This window comes from Eptesicus fuscus, chromosome 11, assembly GCF_027574615.1.
Source record: "Eptesicus fuscus isolate TK198812 chromosome 11, DD_ASM_mEF_20220401, whole genome shotgun sequence".
Lineage (NCBI taxonomy): Eukaryota > Metazoa > Chordata > Mammalia > Chiroptera > Vespertilionidae > Eptesicus > Eptesicus fuscus.
Window position 1 is genome coordinate 4,401,351 of NC_072483.1, and position 19,337 is coordinate 4,420,687.

Genomic DNA, 19,337 nt, shown 5'->3' on the forward strand with positions numbered 1-19,337 from the left:
TATGTCACATTCTCTAGTCTTTTACCATAGAAGCTACCTTCAATATTTTCCAAACACCATCTAAATCCTCTTTGTTAAAAGAAACACACACAAAACAAACAAACAAACAAACAACAACACAACAAAAAAAAAACCTTAGCCCATTTGGCTTAGTGAATAGAGCATAGGCCCAAGGATTGAAGAATTCCAAGTTGGATTCCAGTCCAGGGCAAGTACCTTGGTTGCTAGTTCCATCCTCGGCCCTGGTCGGGGCGTGTGCAGGAGGCAACCAATCCATGTGTCTCTCTCACATCCATGTTTCTCTCTCTGAGTCTCCCCCTCCCTTCTACTCTCTCTAAAAATCAATGGAAAAATATCCTCTGGTGAGGATTAACAACAACAACAAAGGATACAGAAGATGTTTTTGTGTGTGTTTTTTCTGTGAATTTTTCCCTATTATTGTTTCTACACTGCACTCTACCCAGAGCCGCCTACATTTAGTAGAATTCAGCCAGGAGCCAGGGGCCATGCTGGGCTTTCCTTCTACTAATTCAGATCTATGGAGAGCAATACTCAAATGTTAAAATGACCTGTTTCTATTTAACAAACAAGGGGACTGAGGTGTGTGGGTGTTAAATGAGTTTTCCGATATTGCATAGTTAACAAGTACTTTTATGAGAAGTTAATGGGGCCCCAAACAACATAGAAGTAAAATAAATAATGTTGCTCTTTGAAAGTTAAACTCAACATCAAAAAGCCTTAATGGATTATCTTGAAGACACACACAGTGTCCAGGCCAGGCAGGACTGTGTCTGGACCAAAGCTAGCCTTTCTGAAGAACGGGATGTCCAAAACAAACCAAAAAAAAAAAAAAAAAAAAAATGTAGGTGGGTAAGGAAAATCATAAATAATGAAATCAAATAGTTAAAGGTAAGTGTAGCTTAACAACTTAAGACCTCTTTAACCTCAGACACTTAAAAAGGAGTCCGCTTCTGCAGCACAGCACGTGGGAAGAGATGGAAATGGCATTGCATGCACACCCTACGTTTCGTGTTCCCAAGTCAGAGGGGAGGGCCACTGTGGGCCCTCGTAATTCTCTCTGGAAGTGGATGAAGCCTATGGCACTGTAATAAGTTTGCTTCAGTGAATCAAACACTGATTGGACGAGGCCAGCATGGCCAGTAGATCACTGTGTGATGGTGGAAATGACCTTCTTATGCTGTCCAACTCCAGTCACCAGCAGCTATGGAGAAGCTGAAATGTGAATATGATGACTAAGAGGTGAAATTTAAATTTAATTTAATTTTAATACATTTAAATTTGGATAGCCATGTGTGGCTGGTGACTACCTTACTAGTTAATCTAGGACTAGACACCCTCTGTACGGGACTCCTAGAGCTGACAGTCCGTCCCCCCGGCCCCCCGCCCACCCGAGACCCACCCGCTGCAGTTGGGGTGATTCTGATGATGAGGTTTGGGTCTCGGAATGGCGGCCTGGTGGGTGCATATGGTGCCACCCCCAGCAGCCAGTACTCCTTCCCCAAGACATTCACATCAGAAGAGAAAGGCTTATCATTTTTTTTGTCTTAATTTCTCCCAAGATCCTGGAAGACAAGTGCTTTAACTGTTATTAGCTCAAAATGCTAGAAACTTATTACTTAATAAAACTTTATTAGTTCAAAGAGCTAGAAACGTATTATTACTTAATAAGATGACTTTATTATTTCCAAGTATTATTTTGAACATGACTTTCTAGATACAAACATATTTTGAATAAATGTGTATTTATAATATAATTATAGACCATCTATTAGGCTTTGGCTTCTAAATTTCTTAAGAAAACAATCTCTTTTTTTTTTTTTAAATTCCAAATATCATAGTGAATGCTAGAGTTATTGACAGATTTCTAAAAAACTGCCTGGCCAATCCAAGGCGCTTGGAGTAAGGGGTACCCTGTTGGGCCAATAAAATCTGTGTGAGTTCAGTTACTGGGGTAAGTTTGCATCAGTCAGTCTGCCAGGAAGCAGCAGAATTAAATCTAGAACTCCTGGACCATCCTGTTCTGGTTGCAAGTTTAATTGGAAATCTTCTAACATTTTGCAACCCCATGAAGTTAACCTAAAGAAAGAAGATGTGTGTCAATCAGGTGGAAATGTTGGGCCCCTGGTGAATCATAGCTTTCAATGTCAATGTATGACTTGGAATTCTAGTATACACCAGCGCCTGTGAGGTTTGCCTGTGTGAGTCACTGTCCTGGTAGCTGGTGTTCCTGGGAGTTTGTCCAGATAGGATTTCAGTGCTCACAATGTTGAGAGCCTGACCTTTGGATGTCATGCTTTTCAAGGTAAATGCCACCTAAGGGGTGTCTGTAACAGCCAGTTGACTTCACCAGAATCCTTGTAGAGACACGAATGGCCTCAGATAAAGACACACACTGGAATGCAGAAGTTAACTTGGAACAATTTCAATGAAACCCATTGAGTTACAAGTAATCTTAAGATTTGACCCCAGCCCTGGCTGGGTGGCTCCGTTGGTTGGAGTATCATCCCATACACCAAAAGGTGAAAGGTGGCAGGTTTGATTCCCGGTTACAGCACATACCCAGGTAGCCAGCTTCATCCCCAGTTTGGACACGAGTGGCAGGCAACAGATCGATGATTCTCCCTCTGTCCCTTCCTCTCTCTAAAATCAATTTTACAGCCGAAACCGGTTTGGCTCAGTGGATAGAGCGTCGGCCTGCGGACTCAAGGGTCCCGGGTTCGATTCCGGTCAAGGGCATGTACCTTGGTTGTGGGCACATCCCCATTGGGGGGTGTGCAAGAGGCAGCTGATGGATGTTTCTCTCTCATCGATGTTTCTAACTCTCTATCCCTCTCTCTTCCTCTCTGTGAAAAAAATCAATAAAATATATATTTTTTAAATCAATTTTACAAAACGAGATTTGACCCCAACCTTATTAGATAGTAGTTTCTGATTTTAGAAGACAAGGAAATGACTTGGAAAGGTCTTTCAGAATGCACATTTCTGGACCCTGGAGTCTGATTAAGTGGGTCTGAGATGGAGATTTGGAATGTGCATTTTATCAAACATCAGCAAATCTGTGCATCAGTTTTTCACAAATATTGTGTCAGCAGATTTAAACAAAGAGCTTTGAGATTGAGCTCATCGTAATAATTCCTGATACAAATGTCTCTACCCAGTGGGGGGCTGGACTTCTGGTGCTGCCTGATGTTAGTGGCATTTTGTGTGAAATGATTCCTTGTTCATGTAAGTTTGAAAAATTGCTGGAGAAAGTGGTGTTAAATGGGATTATTCGTGTGAGTATGAGTGTGTGTGTGTGTGTGTTTGTGTTAGTGATTGTGTGTGTGTGTGTGTGTGTGTGAGAGTGTTGTGAGTGTGTGTGTGTGTGTGTGTGTGTGTGTGTGTGCAGGTGTATCCATGACCTGATGGCCTGGGCAAGAGGGAATTAATTAGAAGGTCACAATTTCACAAATTTATTTAATCATGAATCCTTTCTTTCCACAAACTACTCATCCATATAACGTACTTTTAGAAGTGCTGCCCTGGAGTGTAGGAAATGGGAGCGATCACCAGGAGGCGGTCAGTGGGTTAACAAAGTGGCTTCAAGAGCCAGCATGGAAGAGAACCAGAGGCATAAGTCAGCACTAGCCTTCCCTTTCTTCTTTTCTCAACAAAACAAACATTTACCCAGCAAAGGCATGCTTGTGTTCTTTTCCATCTAATTCTAATGCCCAGGACACCTGGTTTTGAATGTGTATACCTGGATTTACAGCTGCCTTTTAAGGTTCTGTGATCTTAAATAATCTGCTTAATTTGTGATCCTCACTTTCCTAGGGATAGTGATTGCTGTCTAAAGGGTGAGTTTTAGTGATTAGCTGAAATAATTGTTGCGATGGCCCAGCATTAAGTCTAGCACATTAAGTGTAGCTGTAGCCTTTAATAAATGGTGGAGAGGCTAACATTATCCCACATATGTAAATATGTTGGGGTACTCATTGTGATGCTGGTGATGCTGCCCTCAGACAGTATTCCAAGGGATGACGGAAACTCAGGCTTCCAAGAGAGAGACCGGAGAGTAACTAGTGGTGTCTACCACAGACGTAGGAGGGAGAAAAGTAAGATGAGTGGAACTTTTTTCTTAGTCATGCAGGGGAAATTGAAGTAAACAAATGAGAGGTGCCCTCTGTCCCCTAAGACTGACCATCAACATGTGATTCCAGTCCAGCGGAATAGCAATTCAGGGATGAATTGTTAAGGGCTGAACTTTGTGGATTAGTTGTGAGAAGAAACAGACTAGTGTAGACTTGGACCAAACATTCATTTCTGGGCTGTAACTTAAGCTGACCTGCACGGCAGGGAGGTTGTCATTCGGAGGTGAGCGACGCTGAGGGCAGATGTGCAGGTTTGTGTGTGCGAGTGGGACCACAGGCAGCTCTTTAGCAGCCGCCCATGGTTTTGTCTCTCTAAGATCGCATCTGCTATCATCATCTGGGCTTGCTCTTTCTCTCTCCATTCCTCCTCCTGGTTCTGTGAAACTTCTGCACTCTTTTTTAAAATTATTTTTATCCTCACCCAAGGATATGTTTTTATTGATTTTAGAGAGAGGCAGAGCGAGAGAGAGAAACAGACAGAGAGAGAGAGATCGGTTGCCACCTTTATGTGCCCCAACCTGGGCTGGAACCCACAACCTTTTTGGTGTATTGGTCGATGCTCCAACCAACTGAGCCACCTGGCAAGAGCAAAACTCTCATTTTGATGTGACCCTGACTGTGGCCAGGAGGACTGATCCAAGGGGTCCAGCACTGAGATTGGAGAGGAAGCTTGTTTTCTAATAGAGGAGCCTTAAGTAGCAGAACTTAGAAAGCAACAGCCATGCCCTCACTGGTTTGCTCAGTGGATAGAGCATCAGCCTGTGGATTGAAGTGTCCCGGATTTGATTCTGGTCAAGGGCACATGCCCAGGTTGCAGGCTTGATCCCCAGAAGGTGGTGTGCAGGAGGTAGCCACTCAATGATTTCCTCTCATCATTGATGCTTCTATCTCTCTCCCTTTCCTTTCCTCTCTGGAAATCAATAAAAATATATGTTTTTTAGAAAGTGGCAGCCAGATTCCTTGCAGCAGGGAGGAAGTGGGGGCACAGGTTGAGTGAGTGAAGTCAGTCCACACAGAAAGCAAAGCCTGGCCTGGGAGGAGCAAACCCCAATCGTATTCCAGGGCCCCATGTGGCTTTTCCTATGGCCCCTGCTCTCCCTGGGGTTAGTCCTCAGCTCTTATTTGCACTTTTATTTCCATGTCTCCTACTTGACCCAAGGTGATTTAATTATGAACATTTCAAGGTTTTCATTAATAAAACACTCTTTAGACCTCATTTTACATATATTTGTGTTTAATAATGAAAAACTCAAATAAGTAGAAAGAAAGAAATATGAGTGTGTAAGGCAGAGCTTGGCATTTTTCTTCTTCTGTGTGTTCTCCACAGTGCCTCTGTGCGAGGGCTCCAGCACATAGGTCGAGTCAGAGTCAGAACCAGCCCAGAGCAGATGCAAAGTCAGGGGCCAGGGAAAGTGTTGGCCGGCTGGTGTTGGTGTTACCAGCAACACACATGGCCACCAGAGGTTCTATGCGGAGACCATGCATGGCCACCGAGTTTGGTTCCCGTCCCTGCTGCCACACCACTCAGGCCCCAGGTCCCCGCCCCAGGTACAGATCCTAATTGAAACAGAGCCTTGGCAGTGGAGTTTCCTAAGCCAGGTGCTGCTCTACAGGACACTGATGGGACGTAAATGAGTGAAAATGAAGTGACCTTTCTTGGCAGCCCCCGAAGTTAGCAGCTGAGGGAGGAAATGCCAGCTCTGCATATGTGGCTAAATCACAGACTGAGCTTAGCACTTGCAGACGGAACTTTTCTCCCCAAAGCCAGAAAAACATCTCTATTATGAAAAAGGAGAAACACCCACAGTCCATGTCCATGTCACAAACCACCTGCAAGACAGATGAAAATATAATAAACATTTACACAATTCACATTCAACAAGGCCTTATTTAATTCCCGAAAAAATTCGGAGATTGTCTTGATATTACTAAGAAGAAAATTGAAGTCGGAAAGGCATAATTCATTTCAGATGTCATGCAAGCTAGAAAGTGATAACCCTGGGGTTTGAACTTGTCTCTCTAGGCTGAAGTATGGGTTTATCGATGCACCCTGTCAGCTCTGCGAAGGTGACACATTGCACCTCAATTGGGACGCAGGGGACGGTGCCAGCCCAGCTCTCACTCTGGCATCATGAGGTTTAATTTAATGCATAACCTTTAAAATGAAAAACCAAAGAACCTTACAAACATGTCCGAATGTACCAGCACCCTGGGGAATCCAGACTCTTCCGGGATCATGTCTGTTCACACTTCTGTGGGACCCAGACGACTAGTCTCACTGGACAATGAAACCTTGGCAGGATCTGGATAGTAAAACCTGTAGGAAGATTGGTAATCCCAAGTCTGACATGTTTTCTTGACTGGTGTTATGTGAGTTGGTTTCTTGTTACAGTGAAATATTTTTATTCTACTAAGTAAAATCATAGGACTATCTATAACAGATAAAAGCAGCATTGGAAAATCAAATTAAGTACTTCTAAACTTGGTCTGTGAAAATAACAAAGGCTCACATACTGCAGACATGCCTTAGCCTCTGCACCCACTGATAGCATTAGTATATTCTTGCGTCCATGAATACACAGGGAAGGCATGAGGAGATTTACATCAACGTATTCAAGGGTTAATCTGGAGTACAAAATTAGCATACCGCTAATACACTGTATTAGAATCTGATACCAGAAAGCTATAACATTTTAATTAAAAAAACATAAATATTTGCAAAAAGAGACTAAAAAAACAGCTCCACAGTTTGCAAGCCCCTGACCCCTCTCTGCAGGGTGCTCACTGCAGTGTGAGGACCAGCAGCCTGGTTTCTCCAAGAGCTGTAATCAATCCAGAGCCTCAGGCTCCACCGTGACCCATTGTAGCAGCGTCTACGTTTTGGCCAAAATTTGAGAAGCTCTGAATGAGACAATCGAATTGTCCTTATTTATAGTGGGATAAGAATGATGTCCTAAATTTAAGAAGGCCATTTTGATAACCTGTAGAGCTCGGCTCCACTGTCTGTTTTCCTCAACATAGCCATTAAGACATCTCTATAATGCAAAACCAAGCCATTACAAACATTTCCGAATGGACCAGCACTCTGGGGAATCCAGACTCTGCCGGGATCATGTCTGTTCACACTTCTGTGGGACCCAGATGACTAGTCTCACTGGACAATGAAACCTTGGCAGGTTTCATTGTGATTATATATATATATCACAAAAGTTTTTCCCTCAGTGATATATATATATATATATTATTAGAGGCCTGGTGCATGAAATTCATGCCTGGGGGCGGGTCCCCTCAGCCCGGCCCGCACCCTCTCCAATCTAGGACCCCTCAAGGGATGTCAGACACCCTCTCACAATCCAGGACCACTGGCTCCTAACTGCTTGCCTGCCTGCCTACCTGATTGCCCCTAACCACCTCTGCCTACCAGCCTGATCACCCCCTAACTGCTCCCCTGCTGTCCTGATTGCCCCTAACTGCCCTCCCTGGCCAGCCTGATTGCTCTCTAACTGTTCCTCCCTACCAGCCTGATCGCTCCTAACCACCTCTGCCTCGGCCCCTGCCACTGTGGCTTTGTCTGGAAGGACATCCAGAAGATGTCCAGCAGATGTCTGGTCTAATTAGCATATTATCCTTTTATTAGTATAAATATTGGTTAATCCTCATCTGAGAATTTTTCCATTGATTTTTAGGGACCATAGAAGAGAGAGGGAAAGACAGAGAGAAATATCAATGTGAGAGAAAAACATCAATTGGTTGCCTCCTGCACAGGCCCCAACCAGAGCCCTGGTTTGGGGAGGAGCCTGCAACTGAGGTACATGCCCTTGACTAGAATCGAACCTGGGGCCCTTTGGTCCACAGGCTGACACTCTATCAAACTGGCTAGGCTCCCCTCACTGATATTAAGTAGAAAAACCAGACCCGATTTTCCTCTCATAAAAGCCAGAGCCCATCAGTACATGGTGTTGTGCGTTTTCATTCCTATGAAGCACTTCTAGCCACTGAGACAAATTGATCAATTAGAGAAATTTGATCGTATCTTATTGAGTCAAAATGACAGAGAGTTCTCTTCCTCTGTGATCAACAAAACAACGTAGTATTTTATTATTTGGGAAAAGATAGTATGCATTTTTGCTTCTTAAGTAACCAGGTAGAAATGATTTGCTATTGGATTCATGACCTCAGGCTGCTTCTCATATTTACAGTATTGGAGTGGATAACACTGGGAAGTTGATTAAAAACATTCTCTTCTTTGAAGAGACAGACTTTGAAGAGCATTGGGCATCTGTTGGTCATAAACTGTAGGTTTTCAGAAGAGTAGAGAGAGGACTTTCTATTTTCCTGTTCATTGGCCACCAAAGCTAGCTGCAGCAGGATAGCACACTGTGGGTGCCCACATCTGTCTTGAAGCCCAGCAGTTCTACTGGGATCACCGATGCGCCCTGCGAGCTCATTTGATCATCATGCTTTGTCCATATCTGGGAATCTTCTCAGCAACAATTGCCGATTGACTCTGTTGTGAACTAGACCCTGAAAGGTTTAGGAACTGACTTCTAACAATTTTCTTGTAGTCACTTAATTCCTTAGTGTCTGCATCTGCTGTAATTACAACAAACTTCAATTATAATGAAAGTCCAACTGTGGGGTAAAATGGGATTATGGTAATTGTTGGAATGGAGAGGCAATGGAATAGGTTTCAAAAGCTTTCAGAAAAGCTATCTGACCAAAACAAGATCAATGCAGTCAGCTGCTAATTAAAGCAAACAGACAAAGGAAGGCAACCTAGCTGATTTTTAATGTAGGAGCTTCATTAAAATGCTTACGTTGCTCAGCTTGCATTTTGAGGACTGTTGAAATGTTTTGTTCTTTTGTCTCTGAGGGAAGAACATAGAAATTGAAATTGACCTTCAACTGTATAAAAAAGGAATGCGGATATTTAAAAATGGAAGTAACATTTATAGAACAGGTATACTTGACATTTGGAGCATAAATACATTCAGACTCATTTATAGATGACCATTTATCTGTACATTTGGGAATTTCAAAGGCTTATCAATAGCTATCCTATTTATTGCAATCTGTTTTAGGAACTGGAGAAGAGGGAAATTTAATATTGAGGGAAACATTTTCATAGATGTTTATATAAATACGCTGGGTATTTTTGAGGCTGACTTATGTTTTAACAGATGACTTCCTCCAGATGAGTTCAAGGTGGGGATTTGGGGTGGACATGTGTCTAAACTATGCCTACGTTTACATAGCCCCTAGAGCATCAGACACTCAGACACACCGTTAACCGTTGTGCTCTTTTCTTAGACAGAAGATACTTTTATTTTAATTTTTACAGGTGACTTCTAAAATTTTCATGGCTGGATAGAGATCCCTAATAAATGGTGATCATTAGGCCTGTATTGGTGGACTTAGTTCCAAAGAGGAAGGTGCCACCCACTGAGTTTTATTTCTATAGTTTAATAAGGGAGGTGGACAGCGGTCGGCTTGATCTGGGTTGGATGTCTGCTCCGCTCTAGCTGGTGACCAGGGAACTGACTGAGCCTCAATAGCTTGATGCATCAAAGGAGGCTCATGCTCTGGGCCCTCTCCTTCTGCCCCGCTGGTCCAGGCCCTGTGCTGAGAAAGTTTGGGACAGCATGACTGTCTCTCCTGAGAGACCATTTCCTAAGTGGGCTGAGGTCCTCTTTGTTGTTTAGTAGCAAAATAAAATATTAATACAAACCCATGTACATATTCAAGTTTCATTGTCAAAACCATGACCCAGACTACATAGAGACTGCGATGATTTCCACAGTTAACTTCTATTAACAGATGATTGATGTGTTCCATATCCTCACAAACCTTATTCTATCTATGTGACGATGACAGGAACACTAACAGCAGAAACTACCCATGTTACTCTCAATGTGCTTTTGGCCTTAATAGTATATTACCCATGGCGAAGTTTCCCACATCGATGTGCATATTCATTTTAATTGCCACATAGCACTCTACAGTATGAATGGACCATCATTTCCAAAATGATAGACTATTTCCTTTTTAAAATCTGTTAATAATGATAATATATATAAATTCTAATATGCAAATAGACCAAACAGCAGAACAACTGGTTGCTATGGCATGCGCTGACCACCAGGGGGCGCGTGTGGAACATGCCAGGCATCAGCAGCAGGCAGGCAGCAAGATGTGGAGCAGGTGAGTGGGGGTGCCAGACAAAGGCAGGGCACCAGTCACTGTCATCGAGGTAAGCCTCTGGTATTACTGAAAATTCTTTGCTCCTGTGTGCCACGTCCCTCCTGGCACTCACATCTGCTGCCAGCGCTGACCCCACTCGCACCCACTGCTGATGACAAAGCTGCTGTTTGCACCCGCTGATGGAACTGGAACTGCCGCTCACACCTGTTGCTGGTGCCCAGCTCGGGTCCCAATCTCTCAGAACCGTTAGCGGGTGTGAGCTGCCGCTGCCAGTCCCGATTGCCCCTGAGGGCTTCTTCACCTCCACCTGCTCCTGAGGGGCAGTCGAGGCAGCAGCTGCTGTTCACACCCACTGATGGCACTGGTCCCGCTCTCACCCACTGCTGACACCAGCCCCAATCACTCTGTGCCGTCAGTGGGTGTGAGTGAGGCTGGTGCCGTCGGCGTGTGGGAGCTGTGGCAGCAGGAGCAGGGCTGCTGGCAGACAGGGGACCGAGGGTAGGAGGGGCTCAGAGGATGGACCGAGATCCGTCCCTGTGCCCACGGCAGCTCGTGGCCTACGGTTTCTTTCAAGATGCACGAATTTGTGCACTGGGCCCCAAGTAATTTTATATTTATCTTTGTATATAAAAAGGTATTTCTGGGGCATTATTATAAGAAATAGAATTTCTAGGTCAAAGAAGATACATAATTTTATGTTTTGGAAATGCCACCTCCTATGTCAATGACAATTGCCCTCACATGTAGCATGAGAAGAAAAAAGCGTAACAGGGAAACAAAGAAAAAGGCCACTGGGACAAAGTGTAAAACAAGAGGAAATCCTTGGGAAACATTAAACAAATCCAGTACTTAAAAAATAATGCAAATAAAAGGAGGTGATACATTTTCCTTAATGCTTTCAAATTAAGAAAATAAAATAAAATTCAATGTTGGCTAGATTTGAATAACAGTCACCTAAATACTGTTTAAGGAAGTTTAGGGAATTTGGAAGGAGAATTTGGCTAAAAGATTAAACCTAAAACTCTGTTATTTTCACCCAAAAGTACTCACTAACGTTGACAAAGGGTCCCACAGAAGCAGGGGAAGCAGTGAAAACATTCAGTGCTTTAGGCTCAGTAGCTGGAAGGCACTCCCAGGGTGAAGCTCAGGCCTGTGCCAAGCCTGGTGGCTGAGCATGGTGCTCCCCCAGAGTGGGCTGTGGAGGGGGACTTCAGATCTGAATCAGGAGATGAATAAGTACTGATGGATATGGGTGCCCACAAAGATGACTTGTATTCAGGTAAGAAGCTTTACAAGGCTTATTTTTAGTTTCAAAGAGTGATATTTAATTTTTTTTAAATTCAAAATCCTGCTTTGTATCAAGGTTTCTTTCTCATTTTTACTTTAATGCAGTTCATATATTGACTCTATTTGTAAGTGTAGCCAGTATTAGTGGTCAGATCTAAAGGACTTTGAATATCACTGAATCCTATTTATGAATTCAGTTATTTAAATGCTTTCAAATTATTTAAGCTGTGTTTACATGTTTATTTACTTTTGAGATAGTTCAATTCACTGCATTAAAAAACAGAATGCCACAAATATTTACAAAACTTAAATATTCAGAAGATGAACATTTAACTTTGGTAAACTTGATTTATATGAGACATTCTACAATGTAGGGTTTTTTTTAAATTGGAATTTACAAGACTTATACTCAAACTAGAGGCCCAGTGCATGAAAATTGTACACTCTGGGAGGGGGTCCTCAGCATGGCCTGAGCCCTCTCGAAGTCCAGGAGCCCTTGGGAGATGTCTGACTGTCAGCTTAACTGAGAGTGGGCCTAAGCTGTCAGTCAGACATCCTTAGCGCTGCCTCGGAGGCGGGAGAAGCTCCCACCACCACTGTTGTGCTCGCCAGCTGTGAGCCCGGCTTCTGGCTCAGCAGCGCTGCCCTGTGGGAGCACACTGACCACCAGAGGGCAGCTCCTGCATTGAGCGTCTGCCCCCTGGTGGTCAGTGCACATCATAGTGACCAGTCGTTCCGCTGTTTGGTCGATTTGCATATTAGCCTTTTATTATATAGCATAGGTCAAATCCCCTTAAAAATTACAAATACGAAACAACTATTGAATTTTTTTCAAAGTTTGATTACAGTCTTCCTACAAGGTAAAAGACCTATCTCAGGCCAATTCAAAGATCCAATCTGGTCAGGGGTCTTTTGTAAAAATATGATTGATAGACAATGTCATGTTAGTTTCAGATGTACAACATAATGTTGCAACATTCATATTCCTAATGATATGGTCACCTCCATAAGTCTAGTAATCACCTGTCACCATATAAAGTTATTATGACATTATTGACTTTTCACTGAATGGCCATATTATTATGATCTCTGAACGCATAATAATCTGGCCACTCGGTGTATATCCTATATAATAAAAGGCTAGTATGCAAATTGTCCTCTGGACCAGGAGTTCAACCAGCCGGCAGGCCGGCCAACCACCCATGTTCCCTCCCCCTGGCCAGGTTGGCTGGACCCACCCATGCATGAATTCATGCACCGGGCCTCATATATATATATACTCACACACACACACACATGCACACTGAGTGGCCAGATTATTATGTGTTCAGAGATCATAATAATCTGACCACTCAGTGTATATTCCTGTGCTGTAGATTGTATCCCTATAACTTATTTATTTTATATGTGAGAGTCTGTACCTCTTCTTTCCCTTCACCATTTTCACCATCTCCAGACCCTCTGCTGTTCTGCAACCCACAGTTTGTTCTCTGTATCTATGAGTCTGTTTCTGTTTTGTTTGGGGTTTTTTCCAGATTCCACATATAATTGAAATCATATGATATTTTTCTTTCTCTGATTTATTTCACTTAGCATGATACCCTCTAGGTCCAACCATACTGGCACAAATGGTAAGATTTCATTATTTTTTATTGCTCAGTAATATGTCATTTTTTAAGAAACTTTACTTTTTTTGGTTAATCCTCACCTGAGGATATTTTTCTATGGATCTTTATGGAGAGTGGAAGAGAGAGGGAAAGACAGAGAGAAACATTGATGTGAGGGTCTAGCCAGGGAGGAACCTGCAACTGAGGTGTGTGCCCTAGACCAGAATCAAACCTGGGACCCTTTTCTCTATCCACTGAGCCAAACCAGCTAGGACTAATATGTTAATTTATTAAGAAGAAATGAGACTTAAAGATTCCTTGTTAGAATAAAGAATAAATAAATTAAAAAATCATTTAATAATTATTAGACTCCTTGACTTGATGAGAGACTGTTTAATATACTAAATAAGTTTCCTCATAAGGCTGACAAGTAATTTATTAAAATCCATTATAAATATCCTTAAGCATTTTTTTCAAAGTCAAGAATGCTAGTTTCTTCCCAGAAAGTTGCAAGTTACATTATACAGATGTTCTGGCTAAGATCAGCTTTGGGGCCATCTTTATCTTTCAGTACATATTCCTCCTTCACCCCAAAATATCAATATTAAGATTTTATTTATCTTAAATTTTTAATTTGAATTCAGAAATGTCTGAGATTAAAAGTGTCACACTTAAGAAGACATTGACTATGCTAAGTGATGAAGATACAGGATGGATCACCTTGGCCCCTGGGTATAGGTGCTCAATCAAAGCTTCTTAATATCCCTGCATCGAAAACCAAAGAGAGACTCACAATGTATTCTCCATTTTGCTTACTAGTCCTTGATGGGCTTCTGCATTTTTTGATATTTATAGGATTACACATTACTTAAGGTTATTTTAAGTAAGATGCTACCAGTCTTTGAATCAGTAAAATGGCTTTGTCGTACTTGCAATAATATCTTATAAGGACCTTCTACCAAAAGGAGGAAGAGTCTAGAAACAATTACATTAACTAAGACAAGAAATGTAGAAAAAATCTCTGTTATCTGCAAAATTAAAATTAAAGCAGAGTTGAGACAAGGACTATCTTCTTAGCTACTTATTTTAAGGCTTTCACAATTTAGTAATGAAGAGGGATTGAAAATGCTTTCCCTACTCTTCATCACTGTAGAGACTTTATAGAATGAATTATATATTACTAGAGACCCGATGCACAAAATTCATGCAAGAGTAGGCCTTCCTTTCCTGGCTGCCAGCACCAGCTTCCCTCTGGCACCCAGGACCCAGGCTTCCCTTGCAGCCCTGGCTAAGTCCAGAAGGTTGTCTGGTCTAATTAGCATATTATGCTTTTATTATTATAGATTATGCTACTTATTTCCTCCCAATTAACTGATTGATCGTTGTCATTGACTTCTTCCCCACCAAAAATATTTTTTAAGAATGGAGAGCTGCAAGTTCTTAATCAGTGGTCAGCCATGTGAAGCCCCTTTCCCGCATCCTTTAAAGGAGTGGTACCTTAAGATGCACAATTAGAACTCACTTGTCAGGAGATGGACTGCCCATCTGGTGTGTGGAGAGGGAGGACAACACAGTGCTGAGAGTGCAGGCTGTAGTGACAGGTAGCATGGCTCACATCTGGCTCTGTGAGCTCATACTTGGACAAGGTATGTATACTTGTCTTACATTCTCCATCTATACTATAAAGGAAATAATATATTTAAAGTAACATCTCAGGTGGGATTGTGATTGCATGCCAAAGTTCATTTCAAGCCTTTGGCTATAGGAAAGTCTTAGAAAGTCAGGTGTAGATTGCCTCATGGTGGTGATATTTTGTTAGAGACTAGCCAGGAAATAAATGTTTAGTTAAATATTATTAGGATAATCACAAAGGTCAACACATATTTGTCTGTTAAAAGTAACAGGAATCAATGTGACCTCGATAGATAATTTGAATTTCTCAGACTTTTTATCTCATTAAAATCTATCCCAAATTAAACACAGCCTTATGAGGAATGGAAGATGGCTCCTCACAAGAGCTCAAGTTGCATCATTCTAAAGTGTTCTGCTTCTGACCATTCTGGAGACAATTACCTTCGGAGATAAAGTCATTAGTGCCCAGTAACACAGCCCTGACAGCCACGGTAGTCTCAAAAGCCGTGTGTCACTTCCCATCCTTGCCAGCCACGAACGAGAGCCCGGGTGGTGTTCATCTGCCCCCCTCACCAGGTTCCCCCCTCTGAAATGATCCTCACCTGCGGAGGCACGGAGGCTCTTTTCACTTGCCTCACTGTACTTCACCAGTGAAAACAGTGAGGCTCTTTTGTCTCCCCTCACCCCACTCAGCTGTTCAGCCGCAGGCAGGTAATTGCACACAAGTGAAGGCCGGATAGACTGTGGTTACCTGAAGAGGTTTAGCTGAAAGCAGGCAGCTTCCGGTGGTTGTTGCACCTCAGAAATATTTTAATTCATTCATTTATTCATTCTATCAACAATGATTCCTGAGTGGCTACCTGTTTAGTACATTGGTATTCTATGAATAAAGCAGACAACAACCAGTGCCTTTATGGAGTTTACATTCTTTTGTGAAGAGATTGGTAACAAATCATTAAACTTAATGCATCAGCAGAGTATACATGTGTGAGAAGATAGTAAGTGCAAGGACAAAAAGGGGGCTGGGGAAGGGGATTGGAGGTACAGAGTGAGGGAGAGTTGCCACCTAAAATAGCAGGCTGGTGGTAGATCTCTTTGAGAAGGTGCCATTTGGGCAGAGACAAGGTGAGTAGTGGGTCACGTGGACATCCCGGCAGGAGCTTCTGGGCTGAGGGAACTTCTATGCAAACACTCTGACAAAGGAGCATGTCTGTGCTTTAGGGGCAGTGAGGAGGGCACTGTGGCTGGAACAGATGAAGAGAAGAGAGAATAGGGCGAGTTCAGAGAATTAAAGGGGGTACAGATTGGCAGGAACTGGTAGGTAATTTGAAAGATGTTCCTTTTACCCTGAATAAAACAAGAAGCCATTGGAGGGTTTAATGTGATCTGCCTTAAGTGTTACAAGGACCTCTCTTGCTCTTGCATTGGGAATTGACTGAAGGGATTAAGCTGAAAAACTGGAAGCAAGTTAGCTGATAATTATAGTTGTTTAGGCAAGAAATGCTGGTGGCTCAAACTAGAGTGGTAGCAGTACAGGTGATAATAAGTGGTTGAAGGCAGGAGAACTTCTGTGGGCAGAGCCAGAGGGTGTCTTCTGCCTCAGATGCAGGCTCTGAGGGAAGGGAAGGCCCTTCAAGTTATGGGGTCAACACAGTGTAAGCATAAAGTTGCTGTCATCTGATAGTGAAAGAAGAATGTGGGTAGAAAAGGTGGGGCAGGGCGAGGAGGTAGGAGGTCAGAAATTTAGATTTGGACATGCACATTTTGAAATATTTGTTAGACACCCAAGTGGAGTTGTGAAGCAAGCAGCTACATTTATGAGTCTGGAATTCTGGAGAGAAGACTGAACTCAAAATATAAACTTGGCAAATAAAGTCATGAGATTGGCTATGACTGTTGTTCTGTATCTGATTTTTGTTTAAGAAAAGCCAAAAGTTTATTATTCTATGGAACTCTCTAAATTATAAGCAAACTGACAGACTACATTTTCTGGAAGTATCTTGAATCACACTCCTTTCCCAATGCCTTTCTCAGGCCCCTCCCACTCCAGCAGGAAACTCGTGCTCCTTCTCAGTTAAGGCTAACTGAGCGTAGTCACCACCCTGATCATTTTCAAGGAATACCACTGGAGTCATCCTTTCTCCCTGATGGTAATAGAGAGAATTGTGCCAGGATGCTTGAAACTGAGCTGGGGGTTAAATTCTTAGAAATGTTTGCCTCTGTGTAGCTCATTCTCCCCTAGCTTGTAAAATAATTTCCCTTCTTTGAAGAGCACCATTGCTGTCTCCCCTGCTGTGCATCAGCCTTTAAAGAGAAACCTTTGTCTCTTCACATTTCCTTGTGTATAAACCAGCACATCACAACACAACAGGGAAGCCACTACCACACACCTGTGCACGCTGGATGGCAAGCACTGCTGAAGGCCAGGGGCCTCTGTGGACGCTCTTCTTCTCACTTCTTCTCTTACCTCGATTGTCCCCAGTGGTCCTTCTCTTTTGGAAGAATGCTGGTTTGGGGGAAATTTATAAATTCTTACATAAGATGTATATATAACTTTTGTCCCTGTTGTATATATTTTTGTTTTTATTTCTCCTTCCATTCCTAACTCTTTTCAACCTTTGCTTCAATGCCTTCTTTGTCTCCCTTCAAAATGCACACTGTACATTTCCACAGGTGGACAGCGCCCAGGGGGGCCGCCCTCTAAGCTTCCTTGGCACACATACTGTACTAGCGTGCCTGCGCTCCTGAGCAGTGCAAAGCAGCTGTGTGCTCAGCTGAACGCTTTCTTTGTTAAACATTGCACACCAAGAGATGGCACATCCACTCAGACCCAGTCAGGTATGCAATCTGTTTAGGATTGTAGAAGGGGCTCAGCATGAGCCTCTCCAGCAGTTTGAATTAAGCACCCTGCATGTGAGACTGACTGCCCCCCCCCCCCCAACTTACTGCAGGTCTTTCCCTTTGGTAGCTCGGCGATAGCCTCTTTCTGAGTTCATGGCTTCAGTGATCAGTTCATACCAAATAGGAGAAAAAGACACAAAACACCAGCTAAAATGAACTGTTAAAAGAATATGGAAACTATACTCATGAAACTGCCCTTTTTAAAGAAGGAAAATGGGGTTATGCATCTTTTATTTTGACTTTACAGATGAGATCTCCCTATCACAGTGTGTATTGAACAGAGTGAGTCAAGCTCTGAGGCAGCCCTATAGCATTTTTTTTTTTTTGGTCATTTTAGGGATATTAGGTTTTCCCATAAAAAAGTAGTCATTTTCCCTACTGGAATACAACATTGTTTTTTTTTTTTTTTTTGAGTGGCCATAAAAGACATGAATTTCTATCCAGCATTTTCATTGATATTTTAAATATATATTTATTGATTTCAGAGAGGAAGGGAGAGGGAGAGAGTGATAGAAACATCGGTGATGAGAGAGAATCATTGACTGGCTGCCTCCTGCACACCCCACACTGGAGACCGAGCCCAAAAACCAGGCATGTGCCCTGAATGAGAATCAACCGTGACTTCTTGGTTCATAGGTCGACGCTCAATCACTGAGCAGCTCCAGCAGGGCTAAACTGAGTTTATTAATATGTCAATGCAAATGCCTGTGTGAGGCTTATTAAAGATGCGCTCAAGGTGTGGGTGGGCATCCATAGGCTAGCTGCCAGGCACTCCATCAGGGCACACCCAGAGGCAGAGCTCCTTGATTATGTAACTTGCCACAGCACAAGGTTCATGGGGGGTGAGGACTCTGGTTCATCTGAGTGACAAGCGTATTTCTTTTATTTTCCACCGAGACCTGGAGCTGGAAGTAAAAACCAAGAAGAAGGATAACATTTGAAGCAGGAGAGGGATCACTTTTTTGGCTTGTTTACTTATTTATTGTTTGGCTTCGTGGACGTATTCCCAGCAAAATTACTGGGTCCTATTTTCCCCCTGTTCTTTAAGCCATAGCTGGACACCAAGGAGTTACCAATAAGCTTTTCCCAAACATAAGCCCTGTCAGCACAATTGAGCGTTTGCTGTGCTGAGCAGAATTTTTCTAATAATACGTCTGAACATATGCAGGAATATTAGTTTCTAGGCTTTGAAACAATCACTGCTGGAGGGTTTCTTACCTATACAGGACATTCAAGGTAATCACACGCTCAGTGGCTGCACAATAAATGCTTTTACTGCATTAGGCCACTTCGGTTACTTCATTGCTCCCACCCTCTCCATTTAAATCCAGGGGATGTTTTCAAGATTTCAGTATTTATCATTGCTTTTACTCTTAATTTGATTCATTACAAATATGACGCACTTGCCAGCTTATCTCTTAGTAGTAACAGGACCTGCAGTGTCAAGATTTTAATTCATGTATATACAAGGCGAAGAGAATTATCCAAAGGCACTGTGTAGCAAATGTGTGGAGCTGGGATCAAACTCAGGAATGCGTGACCTTAAAGTCCAAGATCT

General features: G+C 42.6%; 1 protein-coding gene across 2 annotated transcripts in view; it reads left to right on the plus strand.

The window, feature by feature from the left end:
* Nucleotides 1–19,337, plus strand: part of CNTNAP5 (contactin associated protein family member 5) — an 864,792-nt gene that overhangs the window by 484,299 nt on the left and 361,156 nt on the right. The gene's annotated exons all lie outside the window — the stretch shown is intronic.